Here is a 24,997-nt window from a genome sequence, read left to right on the forward strand (position 1 = left end):
TGCTGTGATTGAGAAGACTCGGCAATTAAAGAGAGATTGCAGCTACACATGTCCAGCCCTGTTAAGAATACTCCTGATGTGTCAGACAATATGATATGCTTGAAAAGGCCTGTTGAGTCAAGTAAAACCAATATCATAGCTGGTGGCACGTAAAATGCACCATCTGAACATGGTTGATGCCAGCTCCACCTGACTGGCTCCCGTGCCGGTGGCACGCAAAAAGCACCAACCTATCATGACCGATGCCAGTACTCCGACTGGCTTCTTTGCAGGTGGCACGTAAAAAGCACCATCCGAACGTGATTGTTGCCAGGCCTGCCTGACTGGCTCCTGTGCAGGTGGCACGTAAAAAGCGCCCACTACACTCTCATAGTGGTTGGCATTAGGAAGGGCATCAAACTGTAGAAACATTGCCAGATGAGATTGGAGCCTGGTGCAGTCACTGGCTCCTCTTATCTCAATCAAACCATTCAACCTATGCCAGCATGGAAAACGGCCATTAGACAATGATGATATACATAATGTTGTGTTTGTCTCTCTGTCATCACTTGACAACTGATGCTGGTGTGTTTATGTCCCTGTAACTTAACAGATCGACAAAAGAAACCGATCGAATAAGTACTAGGCTTACAAAGAATAAGTCCTGGGGTCAATTTCTTTGACTAACACCCTTTAAGGTGGTGCTCCAGCATGGCCACAGTCAAAAGAATGAAACAAAAGAATAAAAGAACTGTCCCAGCTCAACTTTTGGCTTCCAGTCTTGTGCCATTGCTTACAGGCCAGAGGAAGCAGTTCTGACAACCAAATTTAGTTTCTTCCTCGCCTTGATAAAAGCTTGGTCTACTTTGCTTGCAAAGGCTAATCCCACTACAAATGCTGTTTACTACTGCACCAGTGGTAGCACTCCTTCCCCAAAGGTTTCAGACACCCTACTTCAATGAAAATTAAAAGATATATTAACATATAGAAAAGCACACTATAGATAAAAAAAATACTACTTTAATTAATTTTAATTAAATCCTGCTGTTACCTGCCCTGCCTTGCATGACCAGGGTTAGTCATTAAAATAATGATTTGTTCTCAATACTATGGATGTAAATTTGATTAATTAAAATTTCTTGGTTTGCCACATTAAGTATATTAGCACAAACTTTAATCTTGCTCAATTCCAATAAATTTACCATAAACATTAAAAAAAATTATTTTGTTTACTTTGTTCAGATACTGGTTGCATTGATTCTATTGTAAATGACAAAAAATATATAGGATTAACAGAACCTATTTCTAAAAGCATGAATTGATAATTGTTAAAATTGCTTTAAGAGGTCAGTACAATGCAAATTAGAAATAAAGGGGTGAAAACAAAAATAAATTAAAACAACGGCTTACTTTACACTTCTACTATATATTCTAATATAAGTGAAAATGGAGGATGGTGAAAAGCTAGTATCTTTTTTCAAAGTATGTTGTTGTACTAAGCTATAGTTTTTTTTAACTTATGAAATTACTTATTTAAAATCTTCATCACCATACATTTCTCATTCTCCTCACAGCCTGATTTTTTCTCTACTTGCGCTCATGCAACCTTCCCACTCACATATCTTCCTTTCATCCTTCTCCTGTCTGGTGTATTATTATCCTGCTGCTGTTCACATTCCTACAAATCAACTTCCCCTCCCCCTGACCTTCTTCAATTCATGTATCATTGATTGCCCCTCCATCATTCACTACATTCCCCCCTATACCTTTCCCAATCTCATCTTCATTTACTCGCCCCTATCTTATCATTGACTCCACTCACCTTGTTCATTATTCAGTATATTCACTACCCTCCACCTTTGTCAACCAACCTTCACTCTCTCCATACAATCCTGCAGCTTCTACCCAGTTTCCCTATGCTCACCCTGATGCCTTCTCACTACAGATTTGTCTTCCTTTCCAACTCCACACTGAGTACTGCCATCCACTTTTGTATGAGGTCAACCATGTATCTCCTCTACAGCAAGACACTTGCTCCATCCCCTTCCACTAAGTATTCAAAGCAGATCTTTTGCTAGATAAATTGATATCCTGGTGCACTGCTTCCTAAAGTAGTAACCCTTGAGGCATGATTTCTTTTCCCATTTTATCCACCGCAGTCACGGAAATCCACCAAAAAAGGTCATGCATGCTGCCATTCCTTCTCTGACAGACTAAACCATAAAACATTGCATTCTTGAATGATTTATTTTCTGTATTTCATTAGAGTTGTTATTGTACAAACTCACTATTGTAAAATATCTACTAAATTAGCTGAAATGCTAACATTCATATAATCAAGTTCAGATTTGACCAAACTAATAAAACATTCTAACTAATGAAAGCACATCAAATACTGAATTGATTACTTTGTTCTTAACGCTTTAATGGTGCTGGGATGTTTCCTGTTCTTGGATATCTCTCACAAGTAATAAATAATGCATTAAATAAATAATGACCTCAAGTATAATAACAAGACTACAACTTAGAATTTAATTGACTTCAGAACTTGATTGGTAGTTACATTACTGAAACTGGAGGGGTGAAAACCAAAGTCAAACAGGACTGGGTTTGAAATCAGAACATAAAAAATTGCCAGTGAAATACAATACAGACATTAGAATCGAGGCTTGTGATACATAACAAATCTCATGCCACTGACACAATCCACCATAGATAGAGAAATGTCATCTACTTCATTGGAAAATCAGATGTGTCTTAAATAGCAAAAACAAATGATAAACACTAACATGAACACTAGAAACATTTCTTATATATTTTCTACTGCATAATTATTCTGATATAATCAGCAGGCTAATCAAATCTTTTCTTTATTGTCCTACATTCTACATAAAACTATCAGCATATATTTTATAAATATACAGAGCGTCCCAAAAGTAACTGATGGGTTTCAATTTTTAATAACTTCTTTACCTGTACAAATAAATGCATGACATTTTGATACAATATAAAGGGCATAATGCAAATTAATATGCACAGGTAAAATTTTGAAATACCACTACATTACATATGGAAAATGACATCACTTAAATGGCAGCCGTTTTCAGTTTCACATACCCGTGCTCTTTCCAAAACCTGCACCATAACACCCTCAGAGTTTCTGACTCTACTTCTCTGATTTCGCTATTGTTGTTCTCCTTCAGTTGCACCAGGGTCTCTGGTTTGTTGACGTAAACCCTCTCTTTCAGGTATCCCCACAAGAAAAAATCCAGGCTAGTCAAGTCTGGGGAATGTGAAGGCCAGATGAAATTGCCATAGTGGGAGATTATTCTCTCTCCAAAGCACTATTGTAGCAACTGCATTGTTTCTCTTGCAGTATAAGCAGTTGCCCCCATCTTGCTGGAACCATGTGTGAGGTCTACTTTGAATGACCAGGCACAAAAAAGGTCTCAATCATGGATAGCTGAAAGAGAAGGTTTACGTCAACAAGCCAGAGACCCTGGTGCATCTGAAGGAGAATATCAATAGAGAAATCAGAAGTGGTGTCTGAAACTCTTAAGGGTGTTATAGTGCAAGGGCATGTGAAGCCAATAATGGCTGCCATTTAAGCGATGTTATTTTGCATATGTGATGTAGTGGTGTTGCAAAATTTGATTTCTGCATATTAATTTCCATTATGTCTGTTATATTTTATCAAATTTCATGCATTTATTTGTAGAGTTAAGGAAGTTATTAAAAATCAAAACCCATCAGTGACTTTTGGGACACCTTGTGTAATATATATAGATATATTTTATAAATATTTATATTTAATTTTACAAATATATAATATATACATGTACTTTATATTTATGTCACCCTATATAAATGCACATGTACACACACACAGGTAAGTGTAATAATTAATGAAAACAGTACTCCGGCAGGTTAAACATTTGTAGTAACAATTTGACTTAGATCTACATTATTAATAGTTTCATAGATGCATAAAGCATATCTGATCATTCAGATGCAAGGATACAAAGTAAGGAAGTAGTCAGGGTTTCTAAATAAGATTGACCGTTATTGGTCAAGAAAACTCATTCCTATCAGCAATTTGGGTCACATGATGAAGCTAGTAGTTACTGAGAGTTAATGCTTCACTGAGGAGAGCTAATAAGAGTGGAACATATCTGAAGATGTCAACAAGACTTACTAGATGGGTTAAAATAATATTGATGGAAATATAATTTCTTGACAATTGTTTTTAATTAGCCTTTCGATGTTGATTACATTACATGTATTAATAACTAAATCAACACTATTTTCATGCAGCCATAAAAACTGTGCCAAGGCAAACATTGGACTCCTGACTTGTTGGTTCCTGTCAAACTTCCTAACACATGCCAGCATAGAAAATAAACGTTAAATGAAGATGATGTACAGGAAATAGATTTCTTCAAATGGCCAAGGGGATCCTTAGAAGTAGTAAATAGTTACTGTCATCAAGGTGACCAAATTAACATCAGAGGAAGTTGCTCTGAAAGCATAGTTGCTAGAATAAGAGCCAACTGAGTGAATCCTTTTGATCCACCACTTATAACTCTGGTGTTCTTCACATTTTCTCCTCACTACCTCTTCCCATGCATCAATGACTGGTCTATTTTCTGCCGCCACCAATCCTTATTAGGAAGTCTTTCAGTCTTCCACTATTTGCACGCCCAAGTGTCATTCACATGCAGCCAAAACAGCTCGTGTCAAATCTGCACTGATATTTGCTGTCATGAAGAGACCACAGAAATATCTCCAATGTAGTTATGCCAATATCTCCTCCAAAAAACACAAAGACATACTCACCATACATCATACCTCCACCTGAAATATGGACAGTATGGAACTAGAATCCTGAAGGTTGCTAATTAATGCTATAGGCCTCACTATTGATAAGGTTCTCTCCTGGCAAATATATCTCTTCACCAAAGCCAAAACTGCATCACAAAGAGTGGCCTTCTTCTAAGAAACTACTTCAGCTTCCTAATAATTTTACCAAGCTCAGGTGAGACCCACAAGACAGTACTGTCTCAGTCGCTGGGATTTACAAATAAACATCCTAGAATACATTTAAAAGGAAGCAGTTCAACTGACCAGTTGCAAGTCAGACACTGCCAATACATGCCAACTGCAGATCCACGCATGTACTGTGTCCTCTTTGACACCACTGCATCAGCCTCTGCTCCCTGGAGTCTGCTAGTCTCATGCCACTTCCAACCAGACACTCATATTCACTCATCTCTCACCCATACTTCATATCTCGATTCCTTCTTCTTCAGAATAGCTGCACTCTGGAATTTTCTCCCAGTATGTTTTTCCTGTAGCCATCAACTTCCATCTATTCAAAGAAACATTGACTTCAATGATCTCACTTACCTTGGACATCTTACAAAGGACCTGGTCACAGCCCCTTTTTTCCAGACCAATAAAATACCTAATATAATAATACAGAGCATTGTCTTTCATCTCCCTCCCACAAACATTTACAGCCATGCATTTACAACTGACAACCTATTTAAATGCCCATCCTCCCACCCAACTTTTCCTACATTACTTTCTTTAAAAGTGTATGTAATATCAGTTCACGTTCTTGTTGCTTATATGATACATTTAATTTTGTTTATTCAATTGATTTCCTTATTAATACAAAGCTAATACACAATATTGGTTAGCTTTCATCTTATTACTTGTTGATTCTTATTTGCAATTCTCAACAACAGAAATATTTTCTTGTAGTCCTCAAATTTACGATGATATTATTACTCTCATCAAAATATTCCATCTTTCAACATATGTTGAAATGTGCACCATAATTTATTGATATTTCTACTTTGTTCAAAATACTGACATTTGAAAGGAAATTATAGATGTAGACATACACATAGGAAAATACAAAGTGAAATGCATATCCTATTTATGATGATCTATTTACATTCATACATTTACATGATTTATATGTGTCTCCACAGACGGAAAGCAGTAGATATCTATAAAAAATTTTTTACATATATTCTCTACTCATACATATATTTCATTAACTTGGTTTTAGTCATTTCAAAATCATACTGAACAAATATTTTCCTTTATTGTATTCCTTGTAGAAATGATTTTTTTCATGTTACTTCTGAAAATTCTTCACAAAATACTTAGAACTTTTCCTAGTAATCATATTTCAATAGCTTCCATTCTACATATATTTATAAATATTGGTATCATTCCATATGACTTCAAAGCTTTATATCATACCTTTTATTGCAGTTCAAAGTTATTTTCTACTATGTTAATTCTCTTGGTTACTTATTGAGTACATTTAATATGCTTTCAATTTCCTAAGAGACACAGAAGTGGCATCAAATACTATTTTTAGAAGATCCTAGGAAAATGTGTCTATAGACAAACCATGAGTTAACTTATCATAGGTCTTATGAAGAACATAAGTTTCTTTTTACATCTCAATCGATATTTCATGACTATCATTGTCTGAAATTTCAAGGAGTAAATAACCAACCATAAATGTATTTTACTCTTCAGAAAACAGATACTAACAAAGTCATTTCATCCACTTAATACAATTGGTAAGCATGCATGTACATAGAACTATCATGATCTCACAACTCTACTATTAGTACTTCATCTTAATATAGAACATAAATCAGCCCAATACCACACTGACCATACAACAAAGAAAGACCATTTAGAAGGAATGCCAGCCAGTGAGTAATTCCTGATCAAAACAAAACCTAGAAATCTTCCTTCATCTTCTTGTACTTGCTTCAGTCATTGTAGTGTAGCCATGCTGGAGCACCACCATGAAATGTTTTGTCAAATAAATTACCCCAGTACCTGCTTATAAGTCTGGTACTTATATCAGTCGCTTTTGCCAAACCAAGTTATAGCAATGAAAACAAGCCAACACCATTTGTTAGGCAATGGAGTGGTGAGTGGGGGATAAAAACACATACATAACAGACTTCCACACAGTTTCTTATTTATTTATTGCCCACAAGGGGCTAAACATAGAGGGGACAAACAAGGACAGACAATGGGATTAAGTCGATTACACCGATCCCAGTGCATAACTGGTGCTTAATTTATCGACCCTGAAGGATGAAAGACAAAGTCGGCCTCAGCGGAATTTGAACTCAGAATGTAACGGCAGATGAAATACCGCTAAGCATTTTGCCCGGCATGTTAACGTTTCTGCCAGCTCGCCGCCATAACTTCCACACAGTTTCTACCAATCAAATTTACACACACGGCGATAGTCAGACCAGGGTTATAGCAGAAGACACTTGCTCAAGGTACCATGCAATGGGACTGAACCTAAAACAACTTGGTTGCAAAGTAAGTTTTTTAACCACAGCATTATACCTGCAACAAGCTTCATAACAACACAGCCATGCCTACGACTCACAAAATATAACTACAAGTAGCAATCATTGTTTACCATTAAGACATAGGATTGTTTTTAAAAAAGCAGGCATTTTCTTTTGTTCATTGTGGCCTATTATAATTGTTTGTAACAGTTGTATTAGAGTCATTGATTGGCATTTCTCCAGAATGATGTGATGAATTGATATGTTATCATCTCTATATAAATCATAATTGAATGACCAACCTTCCTTAGATAAGTGAGAGAATGACATATCCAAAAACTTGCAGTTTTCAGAATTATCTTGAGTTTCAGATTTGGGGGATCAATCACTTGTAACTAACTGACATTTGATTTGTGTTCAAATCATTTTATCTTTTATTTGTTTCAGCCATTGGACTGCAGCTATACTGGGGAATTGCCTTGAGTTTCAGTTGTACAAACTAACCCTTGCACTCATTCTTTTAAAGTGTTGTACTTATTTTATCAGTCCATTTTACTGAGCTGTTAAGTTACAGGAATGTCAACAAATGCAAACATGGCCATGTGGTAAGAAGCTTGCTTCCCAACCATATGGTTCCGGGTTCAGTCCCATTGCTTGGCACCTTGGGCAAGTGTCTTCTACTATAGCCTCGGGCTGACCAAAGTCTTGTGAGTGGCTGTTTCAGGTGGAGAGAAAGGAGAAAGTGAGGAAGAGAAGATAGTGGTGACAATGAGTTGGCTGGTAATTGGAAAGGCTGAGATCAAGAGATTGGTAGATGAAAGTGGGGGTGTAACAAGAGTGCACAGGTAGAAGGAAGGACTGTTGGAAGGATATGTAGTGGGGAAGAGATTCACTGGGGACATATGTATGCAGATAGGTACATGGGGAAGAAATGCAACAGTTTGTGAGCACTGGTGGGGGAAAAGGGAAGGTTCAAAAGATGGCTATGATCTAATATTCATTACAGTGGCAATTTTTTTTGTCCCTTAGTTTTATTGTCTTGTTTGTTTGCATTAGACATAATCTGTATTGCTGCATTGCATCATTCATTTCATCCGTTTGGTGATGGGTTGCCATGAATCAATTCTAGGCATATGAATATTCTTTCAAATTGAAAATGCCCCAAATTCGCTTTCCAAACCGAACACCGTGGTTAGTGTGAACAGAGCTTGGAGCATCGAACAATATCAATAATGAGGAGATGCTTTAACTAATAGCTTTGTAAAGTTGCCTTTCTGAACGGAAATGTAAAAGGTTAAATGCATGAAAATATAAAATGTAAAAAGTGAAAATGTAGAAGTTGTCTATTTTAGTATTTTCTTTTAATCCAATAATATCCATTGACAACAACTGCCAAAGTTTTGTGGATTTTGTAAGTTTCCCTACCATAATCTTTTGATGAACTTAAAGTCAATGAATATTTAAATGTTTTGAGGGTTTCTCAAATATGTTATTAAATTTTGGGTCAAAACATGCAGTAGAAATAGTTAACGATCAAAGTTTACCTCTAAATTCAATTTGATATTATGATTATTGCACAAATTCCCAAGATGGCAGAACCAAGTATTCTACAGAAAATACAAAATTCTGTTATCGGATAACCAGTATCTTTACTTAAATGTTTACAATTGTTTTTCCAATTTATGTTAAGCTTGTTTCTATCAACAGATTTTGACCTTTGATCTAATACCAAGTTATTTTGCAATAACAGCTCAACCCAGTTCACTCCCTCTGTCATTAATTGTATCTATTTACAGAGCTGAAAACAAACTTCTGCTTAAGTATTTGATGTGCTTCTACTTTTGACACTATTGGTTTTCAGCATTTTTTTACCAAAATGTACTCTCATTATACAATTAAAGCATTGTTTATCAACAGCAGCCAATTCTCCACACCCATATAAGGTTCTTCATTTATACTCAAAATATAAAGAACAATTAGTAAACTGGACATTAATAAATTTTATGTTGTTAAATGAGAAATCATCATCATTGTTTAACGTCTGCTTTCCATGCTGGCATGGGTTGGATGGTTTGACTGAGGACTGGAGAGCCAGAAGGCTGCACCAGGCTCCAATCTGATCTGACAAAGTTTCTACAGCTGGATGCCCTTCCTAATGCCAACCACTCCGAGAGTGTAGTGGGTGCCTTTATGTGCCACTAGCATGAGGGCCAGTCAGGTGGTACTGGCAACGACCACGCTCAAAAGGTATTTTTTACGTGCCAGTCCAGCGGCACTGGCAACAACCACATTGAAATGTTGTTTTTCATGTGTCACCGGCACATGTGCCAGTAAGGCTCTCATCATTGCTTGACAACCAGTGTTGGTGTGTTTACGCCCCTGTAACTTAGCAGTTCAGTATAAGAGACGGATAGAATAAGTACTAGGCTTGCAAAGAATAAGTCCTGGGGTCAATTTGTTCGACTAAAGGCAGTGCTCCAGTATGGCCACAGTTAAATGACAGAAACAAGTAAAATAATAAAAGAGTAATAAAAAACCAAATGTACTAAAATATAAATTTGGGAACATGTTCTCAATAAACTTCTTTATAAAATTTTTCTATGAATATCTTCAGTTTTAATGATTGCATCAATGCAGAACTGGAGTCATGGATACGTCTGCACTTAACAGACCTTGTTCATTTCAAACATCATCTGAACAAGGACAGCTTTGAGGGGATCTATAGTATGTCAATTAACCTCCCTTTCGACAATGTCTCAAATGTAGTACACCATCAGATTCAAATCTAGCAAGTTTCGTGTTACATGATCATAAAAATTGACATCCATTATTGAGTTATGTGGGTTTTGTGAGAAGGTGCTGAGTCTGTTTGAGACACATATGGCCTTCTACTGCATACTTCATCCATCCAGGGCTTAACAAACAGTTGCCAGCACTGCAATGTATCCAGCAGCATTAATTCTAAGATCCTGCAGAAAGATCTGGGGTGGTACGATATGACCGTTATTCACCACTCCTAAAACCATCGCAGTTGCTGGAAACATATGCAAGGGGACACTAGGATCTGCAGATAACTATATCATTTCTCCAATTAGACTTCTGGTTTTGGTCGAAGACTTTTGCTCATCAGTGAAGAACCAAAACATGCCATCCATGCTCGTGAGGTTTTTAAAATTTTGTTATGTAACCATTTGTCACACATCAACCAGTTTTCCTGTGTTTTGCAGACAGATACGAACTGGCCCCTTCTCAATATATGCAACCTGTATCAAATGTCATTGTGCACCACAGTTCTGATAGACCATTCCAACACCTGAAGTTCTTTGACAATGACCTATTGGTTTTTTTCAGGACCATCATTGATAATGTTTTGAACCTGTTGGATGAATTGCCATGTCATTATAATGACCCCAAACAATGTTTTATTTTCTCTTTGATACAGTTGACACATTCCCACCAGAGACTTCCAATTCTATTCAGACTTTGTGTACAAAAGATATTGTAACATTTAGAAAGTTGGCAATTTTTAAATCACTGTGTTCTGCACATATAGCAACAATGACTGTTAGTCTTTTCATTTCTTGTATTAGCATTTCATTTACCATGGGAAATCTTAAAAATAAAAAAAATAAAAACATTTCAATTGGTTTGAAGCGAGTAATGTACTGATGATTGTCCTCAATTATCATCCACTCTGTGTATTGGGTGTGCGTGGAGGCGCAATGGCCCAGTGGTTAGGGTAGCGGACTTGCAGTTATAGAATCGTGGTTTCGATTCCCAGACTGGGCGATGTGAGTGTTTATTGAGCGAAAACATCTAAAGCGCCACGAGGCTCCGGCAGGGGATGGTGGCGAACCCTGCTGTACTTTTTCGCCACAACTTTCTCTCACTCTTACTTCCTGTTTCTGTTGTACCTGTAATTCAAAGGGTCAGCCTTGTCACACTGTGTCACGCTGAATATCCCCGAGAACTACGTTAAGGGTACACGTGTCTGTGGAGTGCTCAGCCACTTGCACGTTAATTTCACGAGCAGGCTGTTCCGTTGATCGGATCAACTGGAACCCTTGACGTCGTAAGCAACGGAGTGCCAACAACAACATTGCGTGTGCATCAAGTAAATATCATTGTACACAGCTCCCTCACCCTTAATCACGAACAACATTCAACTAGTGTTCTCAAACTCACTTGTTAAATCTTAGTATGACCGGAAGTCTTTCTTAGTGAGAACATATCCTAAACATGGCAAAAACTGCATCTCAGTGAACATCCCCTCTCTTTAGGACTACAAAATACTTCAGACTCCAACAATTAGTGATACTCTACAAAGCTCTAGTGAGATCCACCATGGAGTATTGCTTTCACATCTCAAACTGTGCTGCTGCATACACAAACATCCTATACAACATCCAGAAATGGTCAGGCGACCAACTACCATAAACTTACTCAGATACGCACCAGCTTCTTGCTCACTAGCAATCTGTCTACTTTTTCTCTCTGCTTGTCTACAGCTACTTTAATGGCTTCTGCTCCTCAAAGATGGCTTGGCTTAGATAATCCCATCTTATTCTCTCTTCATTTTCATATTTCTGTATCCAACCACACCAGGTTTCACATTAATTACAGTCCACAGTTGCTTCTTCCCAGAACATTGGTCCCCAGGAATGCCTTCCCAGCCAAGTCTTTTCTGCAAATGTTAATTTACAAAGCTTCAAGAAAGTTATTAATGGCATTAGTCTGACTAGAGTTGGAGGTCATGTGAAGGCAATGGATACTGCTCCTTCTTACAGTAAAAATATAAGTGTAAGGTTGTGACAACCCTTTAATCTTGTCAAGGGTATAACATCTCTCTAGTGCAGCTGCCATGAAGTAGAGCACCCAGTACACATTGTAAAATAGTTGGTGTCAGAAAGGGACCTCAGTCATAGAAACCAGCCAAGATGAAATGAGAGATGCAGTTCTTCAACACTTCTAAGTAAGCAGTACCACAGAATATGCAGTCACATTGACTGTAGCATTCCACTCGACTTATGCCAGCATAGAAAGGGGATGTAAAATAGTGATCATTATCATGTGTATGTGTATAGGTCTATTTCTCAAATTTTTTGTGTATATTATATTTCATTTGGTATAGAAACAGTCTTACTGTTGCTTCTAGTTACATACAAACAGAATGCAGAGAATACAACCCTTCACATATAGCTAACCTTTCCCCATAGACATTATCCAATTTATGACAAATACACTTCTATGATTTGTAACATTGACAACAGCCTTCAAATGAGGATACTTAACAGAATTAAGAGCCATTCACTACAAGTATTATAAAAGCCAGTCCACACAAAATTTAAGACCTCTTGTACAAAATAAAAACTTTCAAATATCAAAATGATACAATTTCTGATTATCTTTCAAAGCAATGTAACCAATATTGCAAGCCAAATATTGACCGTTTACATTAACAGATAATACTTCAGCTCAAATCAGTTCCTCGACAAGGTATAAGTGTGTCTCACACTGCTGTTTGGAAGAAGCGGTTGCATACATTAAAACACACTAGATTGTGTATAAAAGACCACTTGACTGATTTAAATATTTTTATTCCCAATACATTATAATGACTGACATTTTATGTTTATCCACTGTCTTCTACCACTACTATCATAGTTCTTACTATTATCTGGTAAAACGTGCATCATCATTCTTATCCATTCCTATTTGATGGACCTACTTTCCACCATCATCATCATCAAGGGTTTTAAGTATCCACTTTTCCATGCTTGCTTGAGTTAGATGGCTTGTATTGTGATTTTCTGTAACCAGATGCCTTTCCTGTCACTAAACCTCACTTGTTTCCCTAGTAAAGTAATATTTCTCCACAGAAGTACATATTTCACACAAGACTGGAAATGAGGAACACTACTTTTATGACAGTGACAACACACACATTATTACCACTGAATGTCCATTATCCATGCTGGTATGTATTTGACAGTGTGACAGGATCCACCAAGATGGAGGACTGCAATGGGCAACAATGTCTACTTTGGCATGGTTTCTACAGCTGGATGATCACTCTTACAATTGCCAACCACTTTAGAGTGCATTGGGTGATTTTTTTAATTATGACACAGGCACCAGTGAGGTCATCAAGTAAAAGAAAAGGTGGAAAATAAAAGCCCCTTTGATTGAGTGAGGTTGTAATAGAGGTGGAGATGGCTTTATGAAAGGTGTTGGGAGAGTAAAGTATGAGAGACATAGGCACAGGTATTTTGTTACAGAAGATATGGCTAACCCATATGCAAGTAGGTGCAAGTAACTAGTAAGAAGACAAGGATGATGGTGATGTGATGTTAGAACAAATGCTAAGGTACAAGAAAGTGAGTATAAAAGAGAATATGAATTGAGGATTGGGAGCAGTGAGGGAATAAGTTCATGAAAATGATGGTTAGAGATGGAGGAGGGAGGCAACTGTAGTGAATGATGTAAAAGGGTGGAGGTGTGATCAGTGGTAAATGATATGGGGAGGAGTTTAACAGAAATAGCATAGGAAGTAATAAGTGGCAGTACAGAAAGGGTGAAGCGAATCAGTGTAATAAGCCTGCTGATGGATCAGAATATAGGGAAACGATTTGTTGAGTGGGAAAATAGGGAAAGAGAAAGATCTAAAGGGATAGAGATGGAGGTCAGAGGTATGTAGTGGAGGCTGTAGTGAGGAGACAAAGGTGGATGGAGTGTTGATGGTAAACTGAGAGAGAGAGTGTTGAGAAGAGTCATTAAAAGGGAGCGATGGAGGTTAAAGATAAGGTATGGCAGTCCTCAGATGTAACTCTGGGGTAGAGAGAGAGAACTGGAGGCATAGAAAGAGGTGATCGATGGAAAATAAAGTGAGAAAGAATGATACTGAGAATAAGAATTGATGTTAAAAGAAGTAGTACCAGGGAGAGTGGGGGAGGTAACTAGCAGCACAAAGGGGATGAAATATGTGCATATTCTGCTGTCACGATTACAGCAGCTGAATAGTGTCATTGTTAGGAGAGTGGTGGAGGGATAAGTGCTAGGAAGAGAAGGAGTGGGTAAAGCATAATAGGGATGGATTTGGTGCAGGGACAGAGCCCAGTGAGTATACAGACATAAGCATAATGCTTTTAGGACATCACCTTTTCCATGACAAATGAGTCTTTCTGAGAACAGCAAAATGCCAATCATCTCAGACCTTCCACACCACCACTGTATGGTTTAACATCTTAAAATCAGCATTTGCTACATTAGCACATGCCTCTCCGGATCTTCCTCTTCCCACTTTATGCAATCCGTGCTTTTTATAAAGCCATCGTCATCCATATGCATCACATGGTCATACCAGCACAAACTTCTCTCTTCAACACTACACCTATTATGCCTAATTTTTCTCTCACCACATTTTCATTTTGCTGTACATACACACTGATGCTGCACATCCAGAGAAGCATACAAGCTTCATTACTTTCTAGTCTTTACATATCCTCTGCATTTAGGGACCACATCTCACTGTTGCAGTGCTATTCATATACAAGTATCATACAATCCGCCTTTCATGCAAGATAGATAGATATACAATGGGCTTCTTTCGGTGCCTACCAAACCTGCTCACAAGGATTTGGATTGCTTGGAGCTATACAGTGGAAGGCACGAGCTAAAGGACCAATGCAGTCAAACTGAACCTGAAACCATGTGATTTGGAAATGAACTTACTAACCATGTCTACATCCCAGCCAAACAAACCCCATATTAAACACTTGCCAAATTGTTCCACTTCAGAAGTAAAGCTATCTGGAACTTCTCCCAGTCTTGATTTTCTCGGTAGCCATATGTATTTGCATGTACATATATTTCTCAGACATCTTTTGTGTATACACATTTCATTCAATACATGTACAGTCTTGCTGTCACTAATTATATATATACTTCTATGCTGAGAATATCATTAACGATATTGACATCAACAATTTTGGAAGACTTGCAAGAGTTCTGGACACTACTCCTTTTCCTTCGACTGAATAATAATTTAAAAAATGCCCACCAACCGAGTAAAGAAATATTGAATCTGAAAGTGTATTGATGTAGAGACTTGAGTCAACAAAATCATTTTCAACTTTAAGCTGGCTAAGTCTTTTATAAGAGTAAAGAACAATGATATTAAGCATAGAAATGGTATGTAACATTGCAGTTGTGTTAAATGCCAGACAGAAATTCAATTATGTCATTTCTAATCTTCACACTTTCACTCTTGGACATCAAAATGTTTAGCAACTTGGATGCAGTAATTCTGAGATTTAATTTCATGTCTTTTACAAATGATTTGAATCTTGGAATTTTTAGGTTTGGCTGGTTGAGTTTTTTTGTTTTTTTGCTTTTTTTTTGTGTGTGTGTGTTTCTTATTCAACAGAAACTTCATTGTTAATGACCATCATTTCACAGGAGTTGCACACGCATTACCAACTTTGAAGTCCAAGATATTCAGACATTTTATCTAGAAGTATCTATTCTCACTATCACCATCATTTTAACATCCACTTTTCTATGCTTGAATGAGTCAGAATTAAGATTTTCTGCAGCTGGATGCTCTTTGTTCCAACAATCCTTACCCATTTCTTAAAGTAATATTTCCCTATGGTTGGATGATTCCATGAAAGATTGGAAACAACTGCTTGTATGATGGCACTATGTAAATAGCACCCAGTGCTGCCTCCATGTAAATAGCACCCAGTGCACTCAGTAAAGTGGTTGGCTTTAAGAAAGGTATCCAGCTATAGAAACGGTTATAGAAACTGGAGCCTGGTGCAGTCTTTCAGCTTTAGCACTCCTGACAAACTGTCCGACCCATACCAGCATGACGATGATGATGATATACAATGTCAAGACAAAGAAACACAAGCACACACAGAATGACAATACCTACAGCAGGTTTCTTTCAGTTTCTACCAAACCAATTTCATTTACAAGGCAACAGTCAACCTGGAGGTAGACAAAACAATTGCCTGAAGTGTCACACAGTGGTACTGAACACAAAACCATGTGATTGAGAAGTAAATTTCTTAACCACTCAACCATATCTACACCTATGTAAATAGTTAATATTTGTAACTACGGAGCTCACAGCCAATTTTTTCAATCTTTTCTTCTCACATATAATAATATAGCTTCAAATAATATAAGTTTTATGCTATTTCATACCATGAAGTCTTACACTGATGAGAGAAGAGATATAAATTTCTATAGGTCAGCCTCATCCTGAAATCATTGATAATGTGAGGTGTCTCTAATTGGAATCCTAAGCAAATCAGACTATAGTCATAAAATAATTAATAATAAGCATATGCATAGTTGTGTCATTAAAAATCTTGCTTTGAAGGGATATGTGGTTCTGGGTTTGGTTCACCATCTGGCACATTGGTAAAGTGTCCTCTGCTATAGTGCTTGGTTGACTAATGATTTTTGAGTAGAATTTGATAGGCGGAGACTACTCATTACGTGTGTGTGTGTGTGTGTGTGTGTGTGTGTCTTTTGCATTCATATTTATATCAGCCTCTGTGACATCATAACTTAGAAATTTGAGAAATAGGATTAATAAAATCAGAACCAATCTGAAATAAGTACTAAGGTTGATATAATTTGGTTAACCTCTTAAAGACGGTACCCCAACATGGCCACTTTCATTTCATTTAATAAATAATGAATGTTGTAGACGTTCAAATGCTGCTACTGCAGAGGATGATATACAAAAACAAAAAAAAGGAAAAGAGACAACAGTAATCGGAAATGCTTTCTGTGATAAAATGAACCTGCAACCAATAAAAGAATAGATATTGAACATTAAAGTATAAATACAGATTTAAAAAAAATAAACAAAACAAATCAAATATATAAATAATAAACATTATCTAAAGTATGGCATAGTGATTGATTGACAATTCATGTAAATGCTAGAACAATCAAATTAAAATAGCTCATAGCTAAACTAAAATGGTGCATAGGAATCATACTTGCATAAAAATCCTGCTGTAAACATTTTAATATCCTGTTAGTATCCAACAGACAGGAAAAAAAAGATCATCTACGAAAATTGCTTTGTAATGATTAATCTCAAATTTTTCTTTCCAGATCTTGAAAATTTGTGCATTTTATCTAAGAAAACTATTATTGTTGTTATTATTATTATTATTATTATTATTTTGTAGTATATCATCTTCAATAGCAGCAGCAGCATACTGAAGTTGTCCAATGTTATTTAATAAAACAAGAGAAAAATCAGAGACATAACTAAACTTTGATTTAAATCTAGACAGTTTATATCTTTGAGGTCAATACCTCTAGTGGTTTAGCAGTATATTGAGTATATCAATAATTATTATTCAAATTTGCCATATGGTAGTCTATCTTTGCAAATATTCACAAACAGTTTCTCTTCAAAACATTTGGTGATAGAACCAAAATAAAATATCTATCCCATTGTTGATTTGTGGTTGATAAATTTAAACGAGTTATTTATGGAAATTCTTAAATAAAGTGATGCTTTATCAAAGATAATTCATCATTATAGGTTTATGACACTATTGTAGTTATTTCAATATACATAAACAAAAATTGGTCATAGAATATCTCAGAGGTAATAATTTCCCTCAGTGAATGAGGGTTTTGTGAGCACATTCACCAGGATTACATTTTAATATAAATTATACCAATAATATCTTGAAATCAAAATGTACAATTTAATGAGAAACTAGAGTTTCAACATACATTTATATATAAATTTAAACTCATTTAAATGAATTTATTAGCATTTTTTAATAGGAATAGAGATTTCTGCAAAAAGTAAGTTATATATTGATTTTTTTTTTACATTCTACTACAGCAGCTGAACAACTTACAGATACTTAACCTAAGGAATTAATATGTCATGTGTAGCCAAGGAATTAATTTGATGTTTCTGTTGCTCATGCATGTGATATACTGCAAACAAAAGCAATGTTTTCTAAGAAAAAAAAAAAGAGAAATTTTCAAATTTTACAGAAAGAAGTTTGGATACGATTACAAATTTAGATGTAGCTCCTTTACATTATGCACTGCTGATTATCATTACTTTTCAGAGTAATGATCTAATATTAGATTCTTACTCTGAAAACTTAACTAATCTATGCGTTTTGAATTGTATTTCAAAATTTGTCAAGGAATTGATAATTCTTTGCATTTAAGTCAATTCTGAAATTAAGTATGTACATAATATATATATATATATATATATATATATATATATATATATATATATATATATTCTTGTATAGCTATCACTGTATATAATTTACATTACTAATTTACAAGAGTATATAAAAATTGCTTGTACTCAACAATTTATACACTTGGCTTAATGTCAATATATTAATATGTTTATTGCAAATAAACCATATTAGAAAGGAAATTCTTTAAAATTATCAACTTGCATTCATTAAAACAAACAAAAAATAAATATTGTTATATATATTTCAGAATTATGATGAAAATTCATAAAATATTTCAATATTAGAGTGGAAAAACTGAAGTTTCTAACTAAAAGTTGGTTAGAAACTATTCCATTAGAAATTAAATGCAGACATTTTAATTATGTATATTACACTGGTGTGGAGTTGTGGAATTGTATAATTGTCTTAATTCCCCTGTTACATTTATCTTTCACAAATTTAACCTGAAATTTAATTGCAAATACTTATGTACCTACTCTAGCTTCCAAACGTTCATCACTTGCAATGTTTCCAATATTTTTGTTACATCAATATACTTGTTCTGTTTTTATTTTTTTTTTTAAGTTTTTTTTTTATAAACGTTTTGCCAACTTTACCATTTTATTTTACTAAAATTCAATGGAAATCACAGAACCAATCACATCTTATTAGTCCACTTATCACCATATTTCTGCTACCTCATCATTTTATTTGAATAAATAAGCTTGTGCTGTCTGATATAAAATCATCTCTTTCTCAGTATATTATGTATTCATCATTACTATCAGTTTTCCATGCTGGCATGGGTTTGATGCTTTAATAGGGTCTGTCAAGCCACAGTGCTGCATCAGGCCTCCATGTCAGCTTTGACATGGTTTCTGCAGTTGGATGCTCTTCCTAACACCAATAAATTTACAGCATGTACTGTTGCTTTTGTTCATGACACCAGCACTAGTGAGGTCACCAGGTAATTTGCAAGACATATTTATAAAAGGAAAATGCTCTTGTGTGTGTCAGTGACAGTGAATATGAGAAAGGGGGAGATGATAGGTGTTGATGGTTGTAAAGTAAGATAGAGAGAAAAGCACAGGTATGTTACTATACAAGAAATATATGGCTTCCCTGCATTATGCAAGGGTGGGTGATAGTAGCTGGAAGGGAAATAAAGATACTTGTGATGGGATGCCAGAGTGTACTGACAAGGCACAAGAAAGTGAAAACAGAGAATACAGACTGCAGATCAGGAGAGAAAGGAAGTGTGGATGGTTTCATAAGAATGTGGGAGGAGAGTGATAGATGGTTAGAGGTGGGTGTAGTGAGTGATGAAAGAGTGTAAAAGTGCAGAGGGGGGGAGTGAGGTAGACTGAGTCAGGAAGGATGAAGTGACAAGCATCAGCATAGAAGGCATGGGAAGCAGCAGTGTCCTATCTGGATAGATCAGAGGGTAGGGATAAGTGCAACAGTGGCGGGTGAGAGGATGATGAACTATGGCAGAGATGGGTGTCAGAAGTACATAGGGGTGGCTACAGTGAGTCAGATGAGCAAGGTGGAAACAAGTACGAGAGGGAGTTGAGAATGATAGCAGATAGGAGAGTGTTAAACATCACCAAAATTCATTTGAAAGTCAACTTTAATGAAATTTGAAAATGTGTAACTGGTTACTGTCTTGAAGCTCTCTATTAAATTCAGAAAATTCTTCAAAACATGACTTCCAAAAGTAAAATCTGGAGGATATAGAATATGCTTCCCACTTAGAGAAATTAATGTCTGCACAATCTACCTTTATACATAATGAAAGTCTGAACCAGCTATTTGCAATCACTTCTTAATAAAATATAGTGAATCCATTTCAACCAGAAATACTTGAGTTACATGGCAGGTGTTTAAAGTGATCTACACAATATTTGTATACCAAGAACAGTGAATTAATTACAACCACTGACATTCTAGTTATATGTCAGATTTTAAAATGAACATTACAGTTAGATTATAACCTATTTGTATCACTAAACATTACCTTGATGACGAACTTCTAAATTTCTTTCATTTTAATTCCACATATGCCTATGAAATAAAGCAATATCTAATTTCCAATTCACAAGGAATAAATAATTCCTTTCAAAAGTTAAAATACATTAATATGTCAGTTTTCTCGAAAAAGTGTATAACATGAGGTTCCATTGCTGATTTCACATAATCAATTGCACAATACTATTTTTACATCATATTGAATGCAAACTTACATAAAAGTGCTTTGTTACAGATGTAGGGACTAAGTTTATCACAATAGTAAAATAGCAAAACTTAAAAACGTATATCTCCACCTCTCTTTCTCTTCATCACATCTTTTTGCAGATACTACTGATTCATTTTCACTCTTTCCACTAAATGCGAGTGGAGGTGCAATGGCCCAGTGGTTAGGGCAGCGGACTCGCGGTCATAAGATTGCGGTTTCGATTCCCAGACCGGGCGTTATGAGTGTTTATTGAGCGAAAACACCTAAAGCTCGACGAGGCTCTGGCAGGGGATGGTGGTGAACCCTGCTGTACTCTTTGACCACAACTTTCTCTCACTCTTACTTCCTGTTTCTGTTGTGCCTGTAATTCAAAGGGTCAACCTTGTCCCCGAGAACTACGTTAAGGGTACACGTGTCTGTGGAGTACTCAGCCACTTGCACGTTAATTTCACGAGCAGGCTGTTCCGTTGATCAGATCAACTGGAACCCTCGATGTCGTAAGCGACAGAGTGCCAACAACAACAACTAAATGCGAGTAGCTGTATACCTTCCCTACAACAAGAACCTGCTCTACCCCAACCTCTTATCTCAAACCTTAACTCCATCTAACATAAGGATGTCCACAACCTCTCCCCATGCTTTGTAGACTAGCAAGCTCAAGAGTGCCAGTGGCACAAAAATAGTACCCCATACACACTGTAGAGTGGTTGGCATTAGCAGGGCATCCGGTTGAAAAAACAATGCCAAAGCAGACACAATACAGTTCTTGGATTAATCATGTCCTTGTCATACCATCCCACCCATCCATGCCAGTATGGAACATAGATGTTAAGCAATGATTTTATATTTCTATATATACAAAACTTATGCTCACCTGGTTGCTCCTTGAGTTTGCACTGGCACTATCACTACCTTTCACTTATCTCCTTCAATCATGTATCTCCTCTACAGCAAAACACCTGTGCTTATCCCTCTATCATACTTTAGCCTTTCAACACCTGGCATAAAGCCACCACCTTCACTTTCCCCTCCCAAATACCTCCTGTTAATTGTCGGAGCTTTTTCCCCTTTCCTTTTCATCTGTTCTTTTCTGTCTTGCAAGTTACATAGAAACTTCACTAGAACTGGTGAACAATAAAAGCACGAAGTACGTTTTGTAAAGTGCTTGGCATTAGGAAGGGTATGTAACCATAGAAACTATGCCTAAGATGACATTGGAGCTTGGTGAAACCTTACAGCTCACTAGTTCCCTATCAAACCATCCAACCCATGCCAGCAGGGAAAGCAGACATTAAATGATGAAGATGAAGAAAGTTTTTGGTATATTCTTATTACTGACAAGGATTCTTTACCTATAGATATATAAATAGTATAGAAATTAGATTTAATTTGAATCTACTTTCGCTACTATTCATACAGGAGATGTGTGTAAAAGTAGGTATACAGTAAGAGTCATATCAATGTTATAATATTTAATTCATTAAAATTATTATCACATTAAATTAGTTAGCCTCATTTTTGATATTCTCAGTGTCATTAATCATAATAATACATTTATCATAATTATAGTAATACTTTTATTGTAACTTTTTATCTTTTTGATAAAAATAAATGAGTACTGTACATGTTTTCTTTTTTCATAACTGTATACCTACTTTTGCACTACCCTGTATGTTTTTCCAACTAGTAAGTCCACAAATCTGTACAAATTTAGATATGAAGGTCAATGAACTTGATAAATCTCAGCTAATTAATTCAAATGTCAATCTTTGAATAAATTTTTATAGAATAGAACTACATTTCTTTCTTTGATAACTACTTCTGCAATATTTTAATGACTTGTTTTTGGCAACTTTAACTGAGAATGGTAAAATTAAATCAGTTGTGTAAGACCTGGATTTACACTGGAATGTGTCAATTTTGAGGAGTTTCAGAACAGGAAGTAAAAAACATGAAATCATACCAGTAGCACATAAAAAGCACCATCTGAGCATGGCCGGTGCCAGTGCTGCCTGACTGGCACCCGTGCTGGTGGCAAATAAAAAGCACCATTCGAGCATGGCCGAAGCCAGGGCTGGTGGCATGTAAAAAGTACCCACTACATTTTTGGAGTGGTTGGTGTTAGGAAGGGCATCTAGCTGTAGAAACCTTGCCAAATCAGATTGGAGCCTGATGCAGCCTCCTGGCTTTCCAGTCCCCAGTCAAACCACCCAACAAATTCCAGCATGGAAAGCAGACGTTAAATGACGATGATGATGATGATAGAGAGAGGACAGGAGAAAAAGTTAGAAGAAATCTCAACAAAGCTCTTACAGATTTCTTGCTGGTAAGAAAACAAATATAAGAAACATCTAGAACTACGTACAATGACAACAGAACTACTTACTAACTATTACTTGTTTATAAAAAGTTGTGAATTTCTTTCAAGAAGTGCAACAGTGGCAGGTGAGAGGATGATGAACTACTAAAAATTGATAGTTTGTTTGCCCTTCTGCAAAGTTATATATTGCAGGAACTACTTCTGTCACCAAAATCCTATACTGCACAAAACCAGACTTCAAGTAGTGTTGTTACTTGGGCATAAAAAACTGAAACTTCTGTGTGAAAAACAAAGTTTAGTCACATTCTAGAAAGAACTTCTGGTTAGAAGATTTCCTGTTTGCACCTTGTGTTTCCTTTTTCCATTTTAACAAGTGAGTTTATATGGATTTTTTCCCCGTCAAACATGATGGCAGTTAACGCCTCAAGTAGTGAGTTAGAATTTTGTATTATTTACTAATGATATATTCATTGCTATTTATCTATTAATGGTGTAATTAGAAAATCAATGCCTATGAGTCAATATTTTGTAAGTATATAAGAAACACTCATGTGCAATCAACAAAACTATATTCAACCTATCTTGGCAGGTGAAAGTAGCATGACAAACACATGCATGTGTGTGTGTGTGTGCAAGAGAGAGAAAGAGAGTGAACACACGAATTTGTTATTGCAAACAAACATGTTCTGATCATCAAATCATCAACTCTGTGTGTGTGTGTGTGTGTGTGTGTGTGTGTGTGCGTGCGTGCGTGCGTGCGTGCGTGCGTGCGTGCGTGCGTGTTGTCATAAAAATTTATAAACTTTGAGAGAACATTAATTCCTCTTTTTTTGGAGCAGTGGAGCTTGAAGCACAAAAAGTTATAAAGAATGGCAAGTAAATACTTGATTTAAAAAATCCTTTGGATAGAGAAACAAACATACATATGTTTGGAGGTATTTTGACTGCACATTGTACACAAACTGTTCCTAGTAGTAATGTGTGCATGCGTGCATGTACTTATATGTCTGCTTGTTTCATCCAATGCACATATTTTCAATTATTTTCTGTCTTTAAGAGCAGTAAATGCTATTCATAGGAATTAGAGACAGTTTATGAAAATTTAATTCAAAGATTGACATTTGAATTAAGTAATTAACTGATATTTATGGAGCTTACTGATGGTCAGATCTAAATCTGGATAAAATAAACTTGTGCAATTACTAGCTAGAAAAAGGAATGCACAGAGTAATTCCATTTAATTTAAGGTGAAATATTCATATCAGTAATAATATTCCAAAATCTTTATATAATAGCTCATCCAGAAAAGAGAATGCCTACAGGAAATGCAGAAGCTAAGTCCAACATGCTCTGAGACAGATGAAAGAGGCCTGGTGGTCTTTCAAGACAGAAAGGATCATATATATATATATATATATATATATATATATATATATATATATATAATAAAGTAAAGTTGTGGAATACCGTACGAGTGGAAATATATATGAAAGAAGGTTTGAAAATGCACTTATTTTTTAAAAATATTCATTTACTTAACCGGTTTCACTTTTTTAGAAAAAGATTATCAAAAGTCTTTGAGAATAATAAAAAATGTTAAAAAACAGTTTGAGTATTAAAATGCATATATACATTCTTTGATGATAAAATATATTTAAAGTATAAAGCTTTGTATGAACTTTGTAGTGTTACATACTGATTGTCACACATTCTCTGATATTAAGGTGAAATTGTTAAAAACAGTGTTAAAAACAGTGTATGAAAATACACATATGGAAAAATACATATATTCTTATACGTATTCTTTGACAATCGAATAAAATTGAGGAGGAACTGACCTGGCCTTTTTCTCTTGTGTATA

This window comes from Octopus bimaculoides, chromosome 1 (assembly GCF_046866305.1).
Source record: "Octopus bimaculoides isolate indiv1 chromosome 1, ASM4686630v1, whole genome shotgun sequence".
Lineage (NCBI taxonomy): Eukaryota > Metazoa > Mollusca > Cephalopoda > Octopoda > Octopodidae > Octopus > Octopus bimaculoides.